This window comes from Danio rerio, chromosome 6, assembly GCF_049306965.1.
Source record: "Danio rerio strain Tuebingen ecotype United States chromosome 6, GRCz12tu, whole genome shotgun sequence".
Classification (NCBI taxonomy): domain Eukaryota; kingdom Metazoa; phylum Chordata; class Actinopteri; order Cypriniformes; family Danionidae; genus Danio; species Danio rerio.
In genome coordinates, this window is record NC_133181.1 from 1,493,020 (window position 1) to 1,516,351 (window position 23,332).

General features: G+C 37.2%; 1 long non-coding RNA gene across 6 annotated transcripts in view; it reads left to right on the forward strand.

The window, feature by feature from the left end:
- Positions 1–234: 234 nt before the first annotated feature.
- The window catches only part of LOC141386154 (uncharacterized), a 263,034-nt gene continuing 239,936 nt past the window's right edge, over positions 235–23,332 (forward strand). For all 6 annotated transcript variants that reach the window (XR_012407499.1, XR_012407498.1, XR_012407496.1 and 3 more), the window contains exons 1-2: positions 235–513; positions 1,213–1,407. This is a non-coding gene — a long non-coding RNA (uncharacterized lncRNA). The remainder of the gene's footprint in view (positions 514–1,212; positions 1,408–23,332) is intronic.

Here is a 23,332-nt window from a genome sequence, read left to right on the forward strand (position 1 = left end):
ATGTTTCTATCAGATAGTATTAACATTTAATACTTATTTCTCTTTGAGCAGAAATCGATTAACTGCTCTAGCTTTTCAAATATGTGCAGTTGAATGTTTCCTTTCATACTGTTGTTCGAAAACGCGAACACACACGGCTCATTTGAAGCAATTCTTTTCAGTGAATTTGACTAATTGATTCTTAAAATGAATCGCCCAATCAACAACAAAGCTCCCACAACACGAAATATGTTTGCACCGAGGAAACTTGACGGGAAAGACTGTCCACGTACGTTATATCATGTGATTACGGGCTGTAAATCAAACTTGTGTGTTTTTGATAGTCATGTTGAGTTTATGTACCCGATTTTCAGTTTCCCGCGTTTTGCAGTGAACCGTTTACACGAGCAACAGTAAGCATGTTTAGCGCATTTTAAAAAAGATGTTTAATAAGCAACGTTAAACAACAACAAAGTCCTTACAACACGGATTATGTTTGAAATGAGGAAACTTGACAGGAAAAAGACTGTCCCGGTAAGTTTTATCTTCTGATTATGGGCTGTACATCAAACTTGTGTATTTTTAGCTTGTTTATCGCGTTTTAAAACGATATGAATTGGTAATGATAAGATGTGATACAATCAGGTTTAGATTACAGTCAGTCACATGACAGTCAGTCAGGAGAGCTATTAACAGTAACGTTAATGAGGATATATGTATAACATTCCCTTGAAAAAAATAAAATAAATTAACGTTGAGGCTAATATTGCATTGATATGCAGTTATCTGAAGTTTTTAACACAATGTTATGTGGTGTTTTACTTGATCTGCATTGCTATTTGGTTGCTATCAAAACCCCTTCAGGCAAGTTATTTCACTCGGCATCCATTTTTTGTAAGGACTCTCGGGCAGTATGCTTGGGCGTTCTGTCTGAATAGGGAAACATAAAATTCTCCAAAACTGTTTGCCAAGCTTACGTATTTGGAATCACCAATAAAGTTAAGCAGCAACTGTCTCATAAGTTTTGTTTCTAAACGTTTGCATCAAACAATATTTTTCCAGGTTGCCTGAGCTAATGCACATGCCCTCGTTTATTCATCCAGTAATGTCATCTGACTCCGGCAAAACATCTGTAACACATCTGAAATGTTGATTTGCTTGTTGTACAAAGCTTCAGCCAAAGTGTGTCATCATAGTGGTTAATGTTTCATTATTATTATGTAATTTTTTTAGGTCCAGAACTGTCTTGAGCATCTGTCAGCATTACCGAAGAGCGTCTCACGCCTCTAAAAAGCCACCATGTTCATTGCGATTCATTCTCGTCTTCTGAAGTGCAACTCATTTATTAGAGAAGAAAAAAAGACTACAGTGGCTTCTCCTGTGACTGCAAAACAACGGCATATTCTACTACGGCAATTATCACCTCAGGTACAGATTATTATGTGCTTTATTCAGTGTTAAATGCTACCAATGTGAGTTTGAATATCGTTTATATGTGACATTTATTGCCATATTACTGAAGGCGGCAGCAGATAGTTCCCCTCAGATCTTCAAAATAAAATGACTAGCAGACGAATTGAATACGAAAGTCAGAACTGTGACTCAGACTACATCAGTCACTCAGCCTATGCACTTTTAATAATGTTAAATATGTGTTAATTAGAGAATAACCTACAATTTCGTTGGCAGTGATCTAAGTGAATGGCTTGCATTTAAATGTTTCTGTCGTGTTGCATCGTGTTTGGTGCAGACAATTTGTTTGTTGCTGGAAACGTGTCATGTTGCATGATAATAGGACATGCTGTCAGGCTTAAACTCAGTGTATTTTACCAAAATATAGAGTTTTTTAAAGTTATTATTTTTAAAAAACTACACTGCTACCAGACCTCAGACTGTACCTGCCAGAAATAACAGTGGAGTAGAGTGTAAAGCTCCATCGTCTCCCAAGGGCCTGAGACCCAGCGGCAGGGGAAGTGTGAAGAGCCTGGGCGTTTCGGGGAAAACACAGAGTTTAGTTCCCTCTTCAGAGCAGCACTGAAGACTCTCCTGAGGACGCTAGAGTCTGCAGAGGCTTTCTGACTCTTTCACAGCGCTTCATTTCACAGGATCTGATGTCCAGATCTGCTTTATCACACCCTGCACGCTTTAAACACAACCCAGGGCTAGGTATCCAGAGCCAGACAGATCCTGCTGACTTTCTTTTACCATTTCGGTGCAGAATTTGTCCAAATCTGTGGATTTATGTTGAATGATTTTAAACGTATTGGAGCAGAAATCTTTAGCTTTACAGTACAAATACAATTATAAGTGCTTGTTTGGCAAACAAAGTCATCATCAAAACATTTTCATAGAAATAATATATATGTACAGTGTTGAGTATTATTTTACAGCCTTGAGCCTGTGTTAGTCTTTATGTTAGTCTATTATTTCAAATTATAACTGTTGGTTACAGTTACTTTTCCACTTTAATTCTCATTTTACCTATTCTTAATTAAACCCTATAGATTAGATCAGGGGTTCCCAAACTTTTCAGCCCGCGACCCCCAAAATGACAATGCCATTGACTCGTGACCCCCAATATTCTCTGAGGTAATGGTTATAAATACAGAAACCTTGTATGCAATGACGTGCACAAACACACCAATAGACAACCCAAGCTTATTCTGGAAACGTAACCCCGCGGACGTTTCTGGAGACCGCGATTTACGTGGCCGGAGGTAATTTTTTCGAGCGAACGCTGCGGGGCGGTGTGGCGCCGCTCCGCCCCTCCTCTTCGTGCTCGCAACCCGACGGCTCGCCTCAAAGTGGAGGGCTTTCCTGATGCAATCAGTTTGTCCGCCTAGCTCACAGCGTTGCGTCGGCGGAGCGGAGGCCCCGGAGGAGGAGCCGGAGCCGGCTGCGGTGGACGACGACCGGGATCGAGTCCGGGGAACAGCGGGTTCCGGAAATCAGGTAAGACGAAAAACGGAATCCGGAAAATAAGGGCGAGAAAGTGGCAGGATCTGAAAACGCGGTCAAAATCGAAGACGAGGGCTTTTGCTTTTTTTTTTTTTTTTTCGATCCGGCGGCTTTTCGCGCGAGAACGGCGCGGGCGCAAATGCCGCGCGCTCCCGAGAGGCACCCGCCCGAGACGTGAAAAAGCGCACACAGCGGCCTCTCGCGGATCCGCGGAAACAAAAAAACGCTCGAATACGTACCTCCCGGGACGTAAATCGCGGTCGGCAGAAACGTCTGCGGGGCTACGTTTCCACAATGAGCCCGGGTTGCCAATAGACCCAAGTCTATTCTTTGTTTTTTTTTATGTATGTCAGTGCTGTAAATGGGCTAGAAAGTTTAACCTGGTGTTACAAAAAAACCTGCTGCATCTGACAGTATTGCTGTGTCTTTAGTATAATGTAATTACCTGAGAAGTAGCAATCCAATAGAACTAGTAACTATAAGCTACTATAGTAACTATAGTAATTTTTTTCTCTTCAGTAGGTTATTGATAAAATACAGTAAGTCTTAAGGTTTAATAAAAATTAATTGATTTTTAAAAATCACCAGGCGACCCCCCTTCATTGTCACGCGACCCCTCTGGGGGTCCCGACCCCCACTTTGAGAAACTTTGTTTTCATTTAAACTAAAGATTCAGTGATCATTCATTTGCGTTCTTTCTAAATGAATCAGCAGTCTTGAATGAATAGATTGAAGGATTCAGTGGATGTGACTAATTGAAGTGGTGTTAGTGAGGCCAGCAGGGGGCGCTCTAATGCCTCAGTATAGTAAAGGGGACACTATACTGTCAGTGAGCGCCGTCTTTCGGATGAGACGTTAAACCCTCCATTCATTCCCATGCACTGAATTGGCTCTATCACTGTCTCTCCACTCCACCTACAGCTGGTGTGTGGTGAGTGCACTGGCGCCGTTGCATCATCCAAGTGGGTGCTGCACACTGCTGGTGGAGAGGAGAGACCCCCTCTCAAGACTGTAATGCGCTTTGGGTGTATAGTCATACACGATAAATGCCTTATATAAATACATGTTACATTACATTACATTGTCACCTACATTTATTTATCAGCGACAACAAGCCTAACTGAGACGAGTATAATTATCACAGTCAGATATAAAAAAGGATTAAATTATCACACACAAATATGACAACAGCATCAAATAATGCATATTGTTTGACCACAATTGCTTTTATGCTATCACTGGGCACTAAACTGTATATCGGTATAGGAATGGCGAAACCTATTCTACTTTAAGACTCATTATAAACCTCCAGGCCGAGCGACAAATGAGCAGCGACCTGCCATGCATGCTGGGTAATCACAGAGCAACGCTTGTTTGCTGTACAGATTAAACATCACCTTCTACAACGCATATTAAATTAATAATTCAGGGCTTTCATATTAGTTCACACCTTAGCCAAGATAACATTAAATTATTCATGAAAATGATATGAAATAAACAAAGCATTTGTCATATTTATATAAGGTGTAATGCTGAGGCGCTGTGGGGAAAGTGTTCAGTAATGAGCCGGGCAGACAGCGGAGGTTTTCAGATCTGTTTCCACAGGTTACGGCTCTCCGGTCGGCACAAACGAGCTCTACAGAGACCTGCGTAATATAAAAAAAAAAGCCTCCGTCTGAAATATCGGCAGCGGCGCTTCACTACGCTCACCTCTGCGGCGCTCCTGAACAAACACACACACTTGCAAAACACACTGCGCAGAACAGATCAAGAAAACATACAATTATCTGTAAAAAAACTGGAACAGATTTTTATTAAATTAACCTTATTAGTGCATTACGGTGAGCAAATGCCAAAAAGGGCCCTGCTCATTTGCATTAAGATAGATTTTTCAGGTTGGCTGCACGATTTAATTAAAGAAAAGATTAAGAGTCATTAGAGGAGCTGCTGTACCTTGCCGAGCGGAGCTCTCGAATGACTCAGGTTTACACACACACAGATGGTGATCCGGTAACTGCTGAACAGCTCCGGCAGAATGAGAATGATCCTATTAGATTGTGGGAGGAGGAGGGTGACTTCATCTAAGCCTCCGGTACATGCTTTTTATACAGCACTCGCTCTCTCTCTCTCTCTTTCTCTCTCTCGCTCTATCACACACACACACACACATCAGCGGTCGGACTTCAAGTACAAGTTTTCGATGAATGATTTTAGTTCATGTGTGTGTGTGTAATGTTACAGCATGGGAAGTCCTCAATGTGTTGTGTCTATTGGAAATTTTGAACTCTGTTCTAAAGCACTGGTGACTTTTAGTGTTCTAGAATTCAGCAGAGGTGCTAATGGGTTCTAGAGCAGTGTTGATGATGGACATGATTTTGGCAGGTGTTATAACCCAACTTTGGGTCAAATACGGACAAACATAACCTTGTGTTACCTTTTTAATAACTATTTTTTCGTTGTTTTCACCTTTAATGGACAGGACAGTAGAGAGTATTGACAGGAAAATGTGGGGAGCAGAGAGAGGGGAAGGATTGGCATAGGACCTCGAGGCAAGAATCGAACTCAGGTCGCCGTGAGCATAATTAGACGCACTGACCACTAAACCATTGGCACTGACTGGGTTAAGTTTTTGAAATACATGTTTTTTGAGGACAACTACTAACAAGAGGTACATTACCCGATTATTACATGGCTGCTAGTCACAAAACATTGATCAGGTGTGTAATAATCTACCAAAGGTGCTCTATTGGATTGAGATCTGGTGACTTTGTAGGCCATTTGATTAGTGCTTTATGACATGGTGCGTTATGCTGCTGGAAGTAGCCTTCAGAAGATAGAGACACTGTGCTCATAAAGGGATGGACATGGTCAGCAGCAATACTCAGGTAGGCTGTGGCGTTGATGCTCAATTGGTACTAATGGACCCGAAGTGTGCCAAGAAACCCCCCCCCCCCCCCCCACACCATTACACCACCACCACCAGCCTGAACCATTGATACAAGGCAGGATGATCCATGCTTTCATGTTGTTGAGGCCAAATTCTGACCCGAGCATCTGAATGTGTCAGCAGAAATGGAGACTCATCAGAGCAGCAACGTTTCTCCAATCTTCTATTGTCCAGTTTTGGTGAGCCTGTGTGAATTGTAGCCTCAGTTTACTGTTCTTAGCTGACAGGAGCGGCACCCGATGTGGTCTTCTGCTGCTGTAGCCCATCCGCCTCAAGGTTGGACGTGTTGTGTGTTCAGAGATGCTCTTCTGCAGAGCTCGGTTGTAGCGAGTGCTTATTTGAGTTACTGTTGCCTTTCTAACAGCTGGACCCAGTCTGGCCATTCTCCTCTGACCTCTGGCCTCATCTACAAGGCATTTGCGCCCACAGAACTGCCGCTCACTGGATATTTTCTCTTTGTCGGAGCATTCTCTGTAAACCCTAGAGATGGTTGTGCGTGAAAATCCCAGTAGATCAGCAGTTTCTGAAATACTCAGAGCAGCCCATCTGGCAGCAACAACCATGCCACGTTCAAAGTCACTTAAATCCCCTTTCTTCCCCATTCTGATGCTCGCTTTGAACTGAAGCAGATCATCCTGACCATGTCTACATGCCTAAATGCATTGAGCTGCTGCCATGTGATTTGCTGATTAGAAAACTGCATTAACATCAGTTGGACAGGTGTACCTAATAAAGTGGCCGGTGAGTATATATATTATTTTCTTCTATTAAGCACAAAACAACAAGATATTCAGAAAAACTTTGGAAATCTGTATCCACTTAACACTATAGCAAAAAAAACAAATATCATGGAAGTCAATAGTTGCAATGTTTCCAACATTTTTCCAAGATGCATTAGTGATGAATTCTTAATTTTCTATAGCAGAAGTGATGCTTTGACATCATATTATTCATATTGTGAACGCTCTATAGTGTTGTTTGATAAACGCGCACAGTGTGTTGAAGACTACAGACGCATTGATGGATGAATGTCTCGTTTTCTCGAGCGCAGTGCTGTTGGCCGTCACGTTGAATCCGAGTTTACCTTCAATCACACGTTTGTTGAAGAGCAGCGTTTTTGCCAACATAATGCAGAGTGCAGAAAAGAGGCTTTATGGTGACAGGTGGGAGAGAGGGATAAAAAAAAAAAAAGATGTGGAGAGAGGTGAAGAAAAGAAAGCCGCGCTCCCCTATCACCCCTTCAGCTTCACAAATTACATATGCAAATCGCACGGGGAGGAATTTTTTGCGAAAAGTGCATGAGCGAGCGAGCCGTGATCCGGGACATAATCCGTCTGCTCCGGCCTGTACGAGTGAAGAGCAGGAACTGGGGCATAAAAGAGGCAGCCATGTGAATCCGCTGCTCCAGGATCAGTGCAAACACGTGAACGGAGCCGTCCTGCTGCCGACAGCTGCTCCGGGATCAGTGTTTTTGCGTGCACGGAGGTTATAATGAGCGAGTGCATGCTGTAATCAGGCAGCATTGAGCAGGCGGCAGGTGTTTGGCAGGTGCACGCAGACAGATGTGTGATGCTGGCAAGCTTAACGCCGTACAGGTGTGAAGAGCAGTCTACTCCCTAATTAGTGATTTAAATGCTTAATTTCTGTGTTTCAATATTGATTGCTACCTTTCTGCTCTCTCTCTCTCTCCCGCGGGCTGCCAGAGCCGAGCCGGAGCCGCTTCTTTTGTGCTCTGGTGTGATGTTTTACCTTCAGTCTGGAGAGTTTTTCTGCTGGAGATAAAAGATCCAGCTGTCGTGTGTGTGTCGGGAGTACAAGTGCTGCTCTTCTTATGCTCTCTCTGTGTGTGTGTGTGTGTGTGTGTGTGTATGTAAGCAGTAGGAGAGGAAATCTCTGGACGAAAGTGTGTTGGATTGATTCATGAGTGTTCAGAGGAGAGTTTTATATATAAAAATGACTATTATAATGATTATAGTATATGCAATATCCATATTGCAGTAAATTAAGTTAATATTATGTAGAGCATATTTATCTAAATCTGACCAATCAGATGAGGCTTTTAGTATCTTCACTGATCTTTATCTCCAGTAGGTGCCGTTAGGTGAACATAGAGCTGAAAATAAACTCTGGGTGCGTTCACACCTGTGAATCGATTCAGTTGTTCCGAAACAGAGATTACAATTGTTACATTGTTGCTCTTTGCTCTTGGAGCGGTTCGCTTTCACACTGCAAAGCTTCTAATCGGACCAAAAGAGCTAAAACAAGTCACGTGCGAGTAAACTCTCCTCACATTGGTCAGAGTGTCCGGGTTTATTTTGCAGCGTCCCGCTCAGCTGTCAGGAGAATGTGGTGGTTTGGTGGTGATTGACAGGGTGCGCGCGTGACGTGTCTGAGGAGAGATGCGGTGTGGAGGGGAGAGAAGGGTGCGCGACGATGCCTATTTGAGGACCGAAAAGGAGAGGTGAGATTACCGGGAGATCATCACTCGTTTGCGGGCATCCGGAGACTCGCGAAACTTCCCGCCATACTCATAATTCTCTCTTCATATAGCCGTATGCCTATTACAAATCCATAAAACACTGTGATATAACCGCGCTCCGATCGGATCGCTTTCTCACTGCAATCGAACCGCTCTAGGGTTCGTTTCAATCAAGCCGAGACCACCTCATTCAAGCGGTCTCGGAGCGATTACTTTGGCGCGGAACAGAGCGCGATTGCCCTGTTCACATATGCTAAACAAACCGCGCTAACTGGGCAAAGGAGACACGTTCCGAAACAAAAGTGTAGGTGTGAAAGCACCCTCTAATGCAACTAAACCACTAAAATAGTGTTGGTTTACCACAGAAAGGAATCCTTGAAGAATTTGTAGGTGATTTCTTTTCAAACCTTAACATTTACACGTTACTACGTCATACAACATTGAACTCTGTTTAATTAAATGCCCTTTCAGGCCCAATTATTAATCTTAGGTGGTGTTAATTCCTTAGTCAATGCCTAATAATGCAATACAGTCTCATTAGTATACTTACTTAATACATTCAAATCAACAGTTAGAATTAACGTAGAACTCTATTATGGCTTGTTCTTACTGTTGACTTTTTTGATGAACAGGTTCAGATACTATTTCTTGTGCGTTTTAACTGTCTTGACATGCTCAGACTGTCACAGGCCTTAAAAACAGATGTAAATGATAAACTTTTTGCTCCATCATGGTATAAATCTACAATGACCGTGGCTCCTGGTCAGAAAAATCCAACTATTACAGAAGCACACATTGAAATATCGATCCTAAATTGATGTATGAATCCTTTTCACAAGACTGTTATGACGTGTTTAATGGTCATAATCTGAAATCTGAAGATTTTCAAAACAATGGATGCGCAATTATATGCATATATGAATCTATTATATCATCTTTGCGTCAAATTACAAAAAATGAATATACCACTTGTTGTTCCAACATAAATTGATTTAGTTAACACTTTCAACAAATTTATGTGGGTTTAACTTAAAAAAATTAAGTTGTCCCTATGAAATATCAAGAATTATGTTGTTTCAGCTCATTTTAAATAAGTAGTTTTATTTCATTATTTCAGCAAATAGGGTTGTAAAAATATTTGTCGAACTCTCCCATTCTCTGCACTTCAAGTTTACCCAGCTACGACACCTTCTGCTACTGAGAAAAACGGAATTGTGAAAAGGGTCCATTGTGCAACCCTATCCTGGCTTTTAAGCAACGCACATGGTTGGCGATTGCGGTGCAGGTGTTCGAACCTTGTTCGTACATGTTATGATCACCGCAGTTTTGCCTGAAAACACGATTTAACTGCACTACAGTTCCCATCATGCACCTCACTTACACACCTGTCCCAGATCCCTTTTGATTGCAAACAGACAGCTGAAGCTTGTATTGACTGATTGCATGGACTGTTTATACACCTCACATTCACGCACACTTTGCTGAGTCTTGTGTCCTGTAAGTGAGCTCTATGAAGCGTTTCCTTGTTCTTGTCCTACCATGTTTTTGACGTTTGTTTTGTTTAATATGTTGTTTTGCCGCCTGTCCTGACCAGTTGCCTGTTTATAATGATTACTCTCTGAATTACCTTTATGCTCCTGTCTGTTCCTATTTTGCATTTGGATCCTCGCCTTTGTTACCAACCTAACTTATTATAGTACTCTCGTTGAAAACAAAATGTTTACAACTTTAGTAGTGGAGGTGGGTGTCCGGTGTGCGACATGTGCAGATATGGATATTGTTTATTCAAGGGGAAACTCATAATATAGTGGGATCTCATATTGTGTAAATTTGAGTTCTTCTGGCCTGGTAGAAACAATGGTTGGGGACGCCTGCTTTTAGAAGAGTAATCAGCATCTTTAAAACAGAATTTTATTATCTGAACTAATCCTTTAATCAACTTTAATGCATTTTGATTAATCTCCCAGCACTGCACTCCAAGAAATGCTGGGTTATTAAACCCAAATTGGGTAAAATTTGGACCAACTTAAACATTGGGTTAAATTTGGTCCTATTAATAATTTCAATTTGAGCCCCGGCTGGGTCAGCTGGCATTTCTGTGTGGAGTTTGCATGTTCTCCCCGTGTTTGCGTGGGTTTCCTTCGGGGGCTCCAGTTTCCTCCACAGCCCAAACACATGCGCTATAGGGAAATTGGGTAGGCTAAGGCCATGACACTAATCTGCATAAATTTGAAAACGGAGTTTTCCTCTAATAACGCTTCACGTCCACACTGTCGTATCTATTTAGTTTTCCAAAACTTTGTCATCCACACTGAAACGACTACAAATGCTTTCACCCTGTACTGCGCATGCGTGAAACGTAAGACGCTTCGGCATGCGTCATTTCCGCCTGACGTTTATTTTCTTTCTCTTTCTCTTTGAAACGTTGCGGTAAAATGTCAAGGAAAAGCACAGAGCTTTTTTTTAAATGGACTGACAATGAAGTGGAGTAGCTGCGCCGAGTAACACATGGAATACAAAGTTGCAAAAGAGTGAAAATGTAGACTGGGAGACGTGCCAAAACAAATACGCCGATATACTGGACCGCTTTAAAGAACAGTATCCTGCTGATGACGCTGCTTACCCTCACATTAAGGACAACATCACTAAACTCATAATCACAACGAAATTAAAGTAAACGAATTAGTAACATGACTGTCACATGACAAAAAACGCGTCATCGTTTTCGAAAGACTCCGTTTTCACAGTCTACACTACGACACGAAAACAGCGTTTTCAAATTTATCCACTTTAGAGAGCGTTTTCAAAAAGATACGTTTTTGTTTCCTAAACACGCGTCTCAGTGTGGACGGAAGGGCAAAACGGAGACAAAAATACAAGTGTGGACATGGCCTAAATTGTCCGTAGTGTATGCGTGTATGGATGTTTCTTAGTGATGGGTTGAAGCTAGAAGGGCATCGGCTGTGTACATATGCTGGATAAGTTGGCGGTTCATTCCCCTGTTTCAACTCCAGATTAATAAAGGGACTAAGTTGAAAAAATAAATGAATGAATGAATTTTTAATTTGAAAAATTAACCCAGCAGGGTGACACGTTGGCTCAGCGGTTAGCACTGTAGTCTCACAGCAAGAAGGTTGCTGGTTTGAGTCTCGGCTTGGTCAGTTGGCGTTTCTGTGTGGAGTTTGCATGTTTTCCCCATGTTGGCATGGGTTTCCTACGGGTGCTCCGGTTTCCCCCACAATCCAAACACATGCGCTATAGGGGAATTGGAGGAACTAAACTGTGTGTTTGTGTGTGTGTGTGTGAGAATGATTGTTTGGGTGTTTCCCATTATTAGGTTGCAACTGGAAAGGCATCTGCTACGTAAAACATATGCTGGATTAGTTGGTGGTTCATTCTGCTGTGGCGGCCTCTGAAATAGAGACTAAGCTGAAGGAAAATTAATGAAAGAACCCTGCAGTCGGATTTTTCCATGTTACACCCAGCATTTCAGTGTGGTTAACATCATTGACTAGTCTCTCTAACCCTTTGTGGATGAAATTATTGAACAGTAAAAAGCATGTGTGTGTGTGTGTGTGTGTGTGTGTGTGTGTTTAATCCAGCCGTCCCACATTGTTGAAGACATTGCGTCTGCTTTTATTTTTTTCATGTTCAGTGTTTGAGGTTATTAATATTCTCAGTACACGCGATGAAGCTGCGGTCTGTGTCTAAATATCACCTGAAGGTACAATGTCTCTTATCTGTGGCCCAGTGCTGTTAGTCTCTCAGTGAGCTTTATGCTTGATAAACTCCTGAAATTAATGAATAAGTAACATGTGTGATAAGAATCAGAGAGACGAGGCTCTTTGTGTTGTGGTCATGGAGCCAGTCAAGTGTAATGGCTGCTATCACCGTGTGTGCGCGCGCGTTTATGAAAGAATGCAAGTGTGTGTGTTTATGTGTACGGTGAACGTAATTAATCTCCATAAAGGCTGGAAAGGTGGCTGGGATGAGTGGAAATTTAATTATCTCTGTGCCGAGTGTCATTTCTCTGCTGAAATATGCAGTGTGTGTGTGTGTGTGTGTGAGAGAGAGAGTGTGGCAGGTTCATATGAGGCACCTGAGCCTCTGAGGAGTTCACCTGATCAGATACACAACAACACCTCAGAAAAGAAAACGCACGCTGGAGTATAATCATCTTCTGCACAGAGTCAGGAAAAATGTTGTGTTTAGATGTTATGTTTTCTTTTTAATTACATATTTTTTTTACATTGATCTATTATTAAAATAATATTTAAACATTTAAATTTGTTTATTATTATTATTATTATTATTATTATTATTATTAACACTACTACTACTGATATTAATGATAATGATGACCGTTATGATTATATAATATCTATAATATTTTTTAATACACATAGGTTATTATTATTAATATAATAATAATAATTATTATTATTATTGATACAGATGTTATTAATGATGATGTTGATGACTTTTCTAATTATATAATACTTATAATAATTTGTAATACAAAATATATTAATGTTGTTATTATTTTTATTATTATTAGCTAACGTGCAAAATAATAATAATAATAATAGCAACATTACAAATTATTATAGGTATTATATAATCATTAGTTTCATTATCATCACAATTAATAATAATAATAACAACATCTATAATAATAATAATAATAATAATACTATTATTAATAATAATTATTATATTAATAATAAAAATAATAATAATTATTTTTTTTATTATAACAATAATAAATCATGACTTATTGACATTCATTCCACACAAACAAATAAATAAATGAACATAGAAAGAATATTCTGTGTGTGAATATAGAAATTCAATAATAATAATAATAATAATAATCATACTTTATTATTATAATGATCATCATTATAGGGGTTTTCTATACCATGTAACACATTGCAATAAAGCAACCAGCAATGAATATATTACTATAATATTAATAATAAATGTTTTAATAAAATATTTTTAAATATATTTTTCTTTGATTTTAATTATTTTATTTTATTTATACGACTTTACTACCCTATACAAATTAGTTGATTGCAAATTGACTAATTTATTACTTTTGTCTTTCCACTGTCACATAAAGTCAGTCCATTGTTTGCATGTTCTCCCTGTGTTGGGATTTGATTAGGGTTGGGACAGTTTTGGTCCAACCCTAATCAAACACAGCTGATCCAACTAATCAAGGTGTTCAAGAGACTATTAAGGTGGTGTGAGTTGGAGGTCATTAGTCATGTCACTAATTAATTAATTAATATTGGCAGTTCATTTGAAGTTAAAATAGCGAAATGTTCGTTAAGAGTTACATTTTTTTGCTGGAGGAAACAGCTGTGCTGATGAGGTGAACCCGACTGCTCCTCCGTGACATTGGGATACAGGTGATACAAAGGTTATATGGGTGCTTTCACACCTGCCTTATTTAGTTCGATTGAATCGCACTAGAGTTCGTTTCCCCTTTTGGTGCGGTTCGTTTGGGCAGGTGAGAATGCAGCAATCGTACTCGAGTGCGCACCAAAAGCGGACCAAATAACCGTACCGAGACCTGCTTGAAGAGGTGCTCTCAGTACGCTTTCAAACGAACCCTGGAGCAGTTCATTTGTGGTGAGAATATGATCCGTACTAGAACAGGTCCAACGGCAAAAAGTACTGCGCGTTTTGGACTAATTCAGCTGCCGTAGGCCGATGCGCTGTGCATTATGGGATATGGAGGAAAAATATTTGTTGACAGCGCTTTACCAACAGAGAGCGAGAGAGAGGAAAACATTACCTGATGGATTATTGGTAATATTTCCGCAAGATGAGCATGTCGCAGTTTAGCTAAATTATTTCACGTCTCCTCCTGAAGTGATGAGCGATGCATTAAACAGATGCGTTTTCCAGCCGCGGCCGCGCTTCATTCTCGTAATGTATAGTTTGTTTAAAGCAGGGATACAATCAGCCAGCGCAGTCGCCCCTCCAGAGTAAAAGGTTTTGTTTACCTGCGGGAGATCACTGGCATTTTCCCGCACGTGAATTCTGACCAATCAATAAGCAGTTTAGGAAATATGTTCAACAACATCTGGCCAATGAGAGATGTGGATTTTGTCAGATGACTGCATTTTGGTTCGTTTCAACTGGTTCGGACCAAAGCCAGCAGTGTGGAGTGAAAACGACCCAAAGACGGCAGAAGATGCAACAATGTATCATTTATTACCCTTGATCCAGACCAAATGAAGCGGACTACAGATGTGAATCAAAGAACTGCAAATAAGCAGATATTATAACAATTTATCAATAAACACACACCTCTCGTTCTCTCGCTGTCCACAGCTGTGGTTTGCTGATCAAATGAAAAACAAAAGACAGGGAGAAGCTAAATTCTGCCGCAGTTTTCTTATCAAATTTAAAGGGGACAGAGGAGATAATTTAGTGTACAGTTTTTGAGCTAATCGCAAAAGTTTAAAGGTGGCTGAGTAGAAATATGGGGGGGTTACAGCCCCCCTGAAATAGGCCTAGCAACGCCCATGCCTTAGTCTGTGTATCATGTTTTTGACTCTTTGCTGCCTGCCCTGAACCTGTTTTTGGATTACGCTTCTGGATTGTCCACTACACTGTTTATGCTGGTTTTCGACCCGACCCTTGTCTGACCATTCTCATAATACACCTGCATTTGGAACTACCCCTGTGTGCATAGCAGCCCTATGTTAGAGAAATACTTTTTACATTTTTTTTGGTAAAGTTCAGAATGATATCAGCTTTTACATTTTGATAAATCATTAAAATAATTAAATAAATAGAAAAAATAAATAAAAAGACTGATAGATTTAAATAAAAATGCATAAATGTATGACTATAAATATATTACATTTAATAATAGTTATATATTTAATAATTAATAATATTTAATAATAATTATATACAATTATTAATTTATTAGACAATAAAATACGTACATTGTTTATTTATTATAAAAATATCTAAATATATATGTTTGATTCATAAGTTATGATAGCATAAAAGAAATGAAGCATGTTTCAACATTATTTTTACATTCATTCAAGCTTCAGCTGGCTGTTCTAATGCCACGTATGTTAGAAAAATTAAGCAGCTCAGATTATTTTACAGTGTTTGTTTATTGTATTGTTGTATTCTGTAATAGTTTATCTGTTCATGCATTTATTCATGTTTACAGACTCTGTGTTACCACATGACCACTCGCCTGTGTGTGTATAAGAGAGAGAGAGAGAGAGAGGGAGAGAGAGGTGTATTATGGGATGCCACATATTGTTAGATTGTGTTTCATTATGCTGAGATCTGAATGTAGAAGAGTGTGTGTGTGTGTGTGTGTGTGTGTGTGTGTGTGTGTGTGTGTGTGTGTGTGTGTGTGCTCTGAGATGAGTTTATGTGTGCAGGGCATCAGAGCGTGAAGCCTGACGACTCCAGTCCACCTTCCCATAAATCACAGCGGTTTTAATCATACCTGCCACCTCCACACTACAGTCTCTCTCTCTCTCACACACACACACACACACACACGCACACAATGCACTCTTTTCTGTCTTTAAGTCTCTCTCTCACTCGCACACACACATTCATGGATGCACATGCACACACTCTTTATCTCTGTCGCTTTCTTTCTCTCTCTCTCTCTCTCATACACACACATGCACACACACAAACTCACACACGTGCACACTCCCTCCTGTACACACATTCTCTCTCACTCACACATGCACTCTCTCTCTCATACACACACAAACACAGGTTCATGCACATACACACAAACACACACGTGCACGCAAACACTCTCTCTCACTCATGCACACACACTCGTGTACACATTCTCACTCGCACACTCTCTCTCTCTCATACACACACAAACAGACTTATGCACACACACACACAATCATGTGCACACATATTCACACACTCTCACTTGCGCGCACACACAACATGCACACACACTTATGTACACACATTCTCTCTCACTCACTCACTCACTCACACACAAACACACACACACACACACACTCACGCACACCCTCTTTCTCATACACGCACAAACACAGACTTATGCATACAGACATTCACTCTCACACACACACACACACATTCTCACTCACATACACACATGCACGTACATGTACATACACACACACAAACACATATACTCATGCTCTCTCTCTTTCAAACACACACACACACACACACACACACACACACACACACACACACACACACACACACACACACACACACACACACACACACACACACACAGCAGTGTTTGTGTGTAGTGGATGTTATAAGAGTCTCAGATGAGCTAACAGTCCTCATCAGGATAAAGAAATCAAACCACCTGCTCTGTTTCCTGAGCGGACCTTCAGTGACCCGCTGGTGTAAAGGGTGATGACACTTGAGCCCACACACACACACATACACACACTCATACACACACACACTCTACCTGGACGCATCTGTTCAGTATCTGAGGCACTTGAATGAAGCGGTTGATCCCGCATGTAAGAAGCTTTGTGTGGGTTTAACAGTAATCCATCTGACCCTCCACACCTGTGTTATTACACACACACACACTCACTGATTAAAGGCAGATCGCCGGCTGTTGTGGGATATCTGTGCTTATGTTTATGTATTTATATTAACAGATATGTGTTTTATTTTTAGAGTTGACTGTAGTTTAAATTAGTCGATGTTTAAATGAAAACTGATCAAACATTTAATCTGAATCACTCATTTTTACATGAGCCTGTAAACATCTGCTTCTTCATTCATTCATTTTTTTCATGGATTGTTTTGCGTTCTCACTACAATCGATCCGCTCCAGAGTGTGTTTCAACAGGCCGGGTGAAAGGGCTGGTTCTTTTTTTCTCAAAAAGTGGACCTTTTTGCAGATGTACGCCTGCACAGTTAAATAGAAACGTCAGTTGTTATTAGACAAAAATCAAACTGGCCAGCACATTCAACTGTCCTGTCACATTTTGGCCTTTTAAATTTTTTTATAAAAAATTAAACGTAATAATAATAATAAAAATAAATAATAATATAATAATAATAATAATACATAATAATAAAAAATAATAATACAATAATAATATAATAATAATAAAAATAATAACATAATAATAATAATAATAATAATTATAATAATAATACATAATAATAATAATAATTCAATATAATGATAATAATAAGAATACAATAATAATATTAATAATAATAATAATAAAAATAATTATATAATAATAATAATAATACAATAATAATAATACAATAATAATAATAGTAATAAAAATAATATAATAATAATAATATAATAATAATAATAATACAATAATAATAATATAATAATAATACAATAATAATAAATTCTTCAGAGTTTTTCTAGCCTCTTTGGTTAAAAAAAAGTACATTTGAAAATTCCTTTATTAACAATAGCCAAAATATATTCAAATTAATTTAATATGGTCTGCTTCTGGTGCTTTATTGCTTATTTTTATTTCAGAAATAAGGTCCAAGAGTTAGAATAAAAGTTACATGTAAAATGTTTTCTCTGTTTATTAACAATACAGTAGTGAAAGAAGTCTTTCCCCACCGAAGCAGCAGCCGACAGAGCATTTTGTTTGGTGTTAAAGCCTTTTTCAATGAGTTATTTTCATTATTTATGATGGAATAGCAGTCAAAATAGGACCAATGAGCTCATGTATGGGACAAATTTTTGACCTTTGTCAGTGAGGGGTGGCTTTTGGGCAGTAGAGGAAACCGAAGCACCCGAAGAGAACCCACACCAACACATGGAGAACATGCAAACTCAACACAGAAATGCCAACTGACCCAGCTGGGACTTAGTGACCATCTAGATGTGAGGCAACAATGCTAAGCACTGAGCCACCGTGCCGCCCTATTCCTGAATTTTTATATATATATATTGTATTACTTCTTGAGAGAAAACAGCGCCTACATTAGAGCTTCTTCAGATCTGTGAAAAGCTTTCTGCGTTCATTACAGTCCCCATACAAAGAACTGAAAGGATCTTAGTGCATCTTCAGACGTTTCTCTCATGCTTTCAGATCCAACTTTAAACGTAGGAGTGTGTTGTTATGAGGTGTTTTGGAGAATCTTGAGTTCAGGAGGTGAAAAGCTGGAAAAACAAGAGTAGAAGTTTCTTTTTCTCCGTCTCTGACGTGTGACCGTTTCATGCGGCGAACACAAAAGAGCATATTAAAGACTAAAGTTTATCAGTACAAATTAAGTCTTGGATTCGCAGCCGCTTTAATCTTTAGCATCTGACTCAGTTTTCCCCTGTTAAATGTTGAAACGAAACCTCTTCAGTACCGTACACTCGCCCCGTTAAAAACACCGAGACGCGTCATAAAAATTTAATTACTTCTTCCTCATTTCCATAAGATTCCCTGAATATAAAAAAATGTAAAATTCATTTAAAGTAAGTGGTGACTTTGTCTTTGAAGATCACGACAATTAACACGGATCAAAGGCAAGGTTCTGAGAGGAAGAGAGCTCATTAGCATAATGAAATTAACTGGCAGACAAGGATCTCTAATAGGTGCAACAAAAATCGCTTTAATAATATTTGAAGAAAGTGATGTTTATGCTGGTAATGCAACTATTATACTGCGTCTGTATTCAATTAACAAATTGTTAATTAACTTTTTTTTTTTCCCCGGCATGTCGAGAGTCCGGTTCATTCACTCAATTTCAACTTTCTGTTTATTGTAGAAATCAAATTGCTCTTAATTAGGATGTTAAGCTGACCTCTGAAGAATTCCTGCACTGTTATAATTCACAGGAACGTCTGGGAAGTGAAACGCAGGATATAAACATTTGTGCCAAATTAATCAAATTACACAGAATGAAAATTAGCCTGAGTTTCTGGACAAAAACCGCTAAATGGCTAAATTATAGAAAAATGTGCAGCTTATTTTGTTTATTTTTTCATAAACATCTGCAACACATTATGCACAATATCCCAATGACTGAGAGAGAGAGAGAGAGATCAGGGTCTGCTCTTAATGTGCTCATGAATATTAATTATATGCATAGATCTAATATTGGTATTTAAATTAGTATTTGTACTTACAAGGCTAACAGAAAGCAAATAGAAGTGGGGCAGAAAATTGTTTTATTAGCTCATGTATTACTACGTATGATTGATGTGACTTTAAACTTACATGATTACACACGTGTACATGTACAGTTTGATTGATTAATTGATTATTGATTGACTATTATTAGGCTAGGGGAAATTCATGGCACTCCAGATCTCACCACACAATAAATAAAAATAGTTATATTTCAGCACAGCCTGGGACACAATTTAATTTAAAATAAAATAAATTAAAATATAATATTAATATTAATTAATAATTGTAAATTTATGTACTTATTTTTGTAATTTTATAAATTGCAATTATAAAAATGCATTTAGTTTAATTTAAAAAAATATTTTATAAATGTTATTTACGTTAAATAAATAAAAAGATAATAAAATTAAATGTAGTATATTAAATTTAATTTACTATTTTTCATTTCATTATTTATTTAATTTGAATTTATTTTTAAAATACACTTATTTTTTATTTTAATTTAAAATTGTAATTAAAGTAAAATAAATACCTAATACAATGAAATAAAAGTTAATAAAATAAAAATAATTTATGTATTTTAATTATTATTATTATTTTTTTTAATTCATAACTTAAATTAAATTTATAAAAATGTGTTTAATAGTTTTTTCAATTAAATTTTACTTATTTTATTAATGTAATTTAAATAAAATAAGTAAATATATTAATAAAAAATATTGAAAGGAAAAAAACTAAATAAATAAAATGTAATAAACTAAAATAAATCAATTAATAAAATTAAATACATTTAAACAAAATTATGTAAAAAAAAAAAAACAAGCTTAGAAAAACATTTAGTATATAAACCAAAGCTACATATTGTATGTATTAATTGTACAAAGAAATCAGCAGCACTTCAGAAATAATAATTTATTATTAATAAAATAATATTAAGGAAATAATTGTATTTCTAAATCATATTTCTCATTTTCATAAAAATTCTGAAAAATATAATTGTACAATAAGATCAGTATCATGAGTGAACATTACATCTCTTCAGTACATAAAATTAAAAGTAAAACTTCTCCTTGTTTTGAGTATCAACGTACGCAAAAAAAGATTCTAGATTTGTAGATGGCCAGAGGGATGGATAGAGGGATATAAAAGGACGGACGGATGGATGAAGGGGTGTCAGTGCGCAGTGAATGACCCAGTTTTTGTCTTTCCTCATGAATAAGTAATGATCTGTGAGTCTCTGTATGTTTGTGAGGATCTCGTTCACTATCAAGTCGACTCATAAGTGACTCTCAGATTCCCATGATCCTCTGCTTCCTCTTTCTCTCTCTTTCGGGTAATTTATGACCAAATACAAATTTTTGTTCTCATATGAGATTACTGTCAGTGCTTCACCATTACCTTTTTCGCTGTTAGTGTAATTGTACATTTAAGTACTTGGTTATACTTAACATTATAAACATACTATAGGGTTTGGTTTAGGGTTATTGCATGCAATTATGCTTAATGTATTGTTTTATTATATGCATAATTTTAAGTAATGTGTAACGATACTTTTAATTAAACGAACAAACAAACAAACAAACAAATAAATAAATAAATAAACAAAAAAATAAATAATTTCCCTGAGATGGGTTGTGGCTTGAAGGGCATCCGCTGCGTAAAAATGTGCTGGATAAGTTGGCGGTTCATTTTGCTGTGGCAACCCCGGATTAATAAAGGGACCAAGCCGACAAGAAAAATAAATAAATAAATAAATAACTTTTTAAAACTTTTAAAAATAAAAAAAAAGATTCTTATTTATTTTTTGTTTGGCACAAAATTACCAAGCAGTTCTACTAATTTATTTTACTGCATAGCATAATGTCTAGTACTTAAATGAACAAATATGATGCAAATAATTTAAACACAATAATGTTTAAGATTTAAAAGTTGAAAATAAATGGAAAAAAATGTAAATGAAGAAAAAAAAACGTTGCATAAAGAAACAGTGCTGAAACTATTTATTTTCTACTGCAAAGATCAATACAGCCAATGTTGATTCAGTTCAGTTCAATAACAATCATTACAAGTAACAATTCAATAATGCAATGATAGATGTAGAAAATGCAAAACATACCTGCAAGTCTAAAGTCACTCATAGTCATATTTTAATACCGTCACAATCAATTCTTAAGACAATCCTGAATGTTACCTAAGATTCTTTATAATTAGCAATTTTTGAGAATAGTTTCCACTATAAAACGTGCATTGTTTAACAGAAATGGCAAGTAACACTGAATTAGATGTGACATTTCGAAATAAGTGAAAATTGTTATTCAAGCTGAAAAACAAAGATTAGATAATTTTTTTAGGGCAGCTTATAGAAAATCTACAAAATATTAAACATATCTGCAACTCTAGACTCACTCATAACCTCATTTTCTATCGTCATTATATCCTCATTAAGTTTTACAACCTTGTCAGGCTTAATTTTCATAGGTTTTTCTACTTTAAGACTTGATTTAATTTACATTTAAAATCTTAAAATATTACCTGAGATTCTTTAGAATTTATGTATAATTTTTGAGAAATGTTTTTTTCATTCAGATTATGCAGAAATGGCAAGTAATTGTGCTTAATGTGAAATTTCAAAAGAGAAAAACTGATTAAAAAATCTAGAAAATGTCAAATATATCTGTAATTCTAGAATCACTCATAATTGTATTTTTTTGTCATTTAAATTCCATAAACCATTTATCGTGTCAGGCTTAATTTCAGCTTTTCTACTTCAAGATTTCACAATTAATTCACTTTTAAGTTCTTAAAAAATCTACTTGAGATTCTTTATAACTTGCAACTTTTGAGAGAAAATGAGAAACGGGTAAACAAGTGAAAATCTCTCCTCCTTTTCTCCTCCTTTTCTTCATGCTGGAGAACAGAGATCTTGTTAGAAGTTTTATTTTATTTTTCCTGCATGTGCAGACAATAGAAGATCTATAAAATGCAAATTCTAGAAAAACCCATATTGCAATAGTTTTTTTTCCATGTCAGGCTTAATGTAAGCCTTTCTACTTCAAGACTTCACATTTACATTATTAAAACAATCCTTAATGTTACTTGAGATTCTTTATAATTAGCAATTTTTGGGAGAAAATAACTAACACTGAATTTAATGTGAAATTCTGAGACAAGTGAAAAACTCTCCTCTCCTTTTTCTTCAAGCTGAAGAACAGAGATCCTGTTAGAAGTTTTATTTTTCCTGCATGTGCAGACAATTGAAGATCTAGATAATGCAAAATATATATATCTGCTGTTCTAGAAAAACTCGTAATACAATAGTTTTTTCATCATGTCAGGCTTAATTTGAGTTTTCTACTTCAAAATTTCACATTTAAATTCTTAAATATTACTTCTGATTCTTTATAATTAGCAATTTTTGAGAGAAAATAGTTTCCACAACAAAACTAACCCTGAATTTAATGTGGAATTTTAAAACGAGTGAAAATCTCTCCTCCTTTTCTTCAGGCTGAAGAACACAGATCTTGTTAGAGATTTTATTTTATTTTTCCTGCATGTGCCGACAAAATATCTAGAAAATGCAAAAAATATATCTGCAGTTCTAGAAAAACCCATTTTGCAATAGTTTTTTCATCATGTCAGGCTTAATTTGAGTTTTCTACCTCAAAAATTCACATTTAAATTCTTAATACAATCTTAAATGTTAATTCTGATTCCTTATAATTAGCTATTTTTGAGAAAAAAGAGTTTCCACAACAAAACTAGCTCTGAATTTGATGTGGAATTTCGAGACTAGTGAACATCTTTCCTCTTCCTCATGCTGGAGAACAGAGA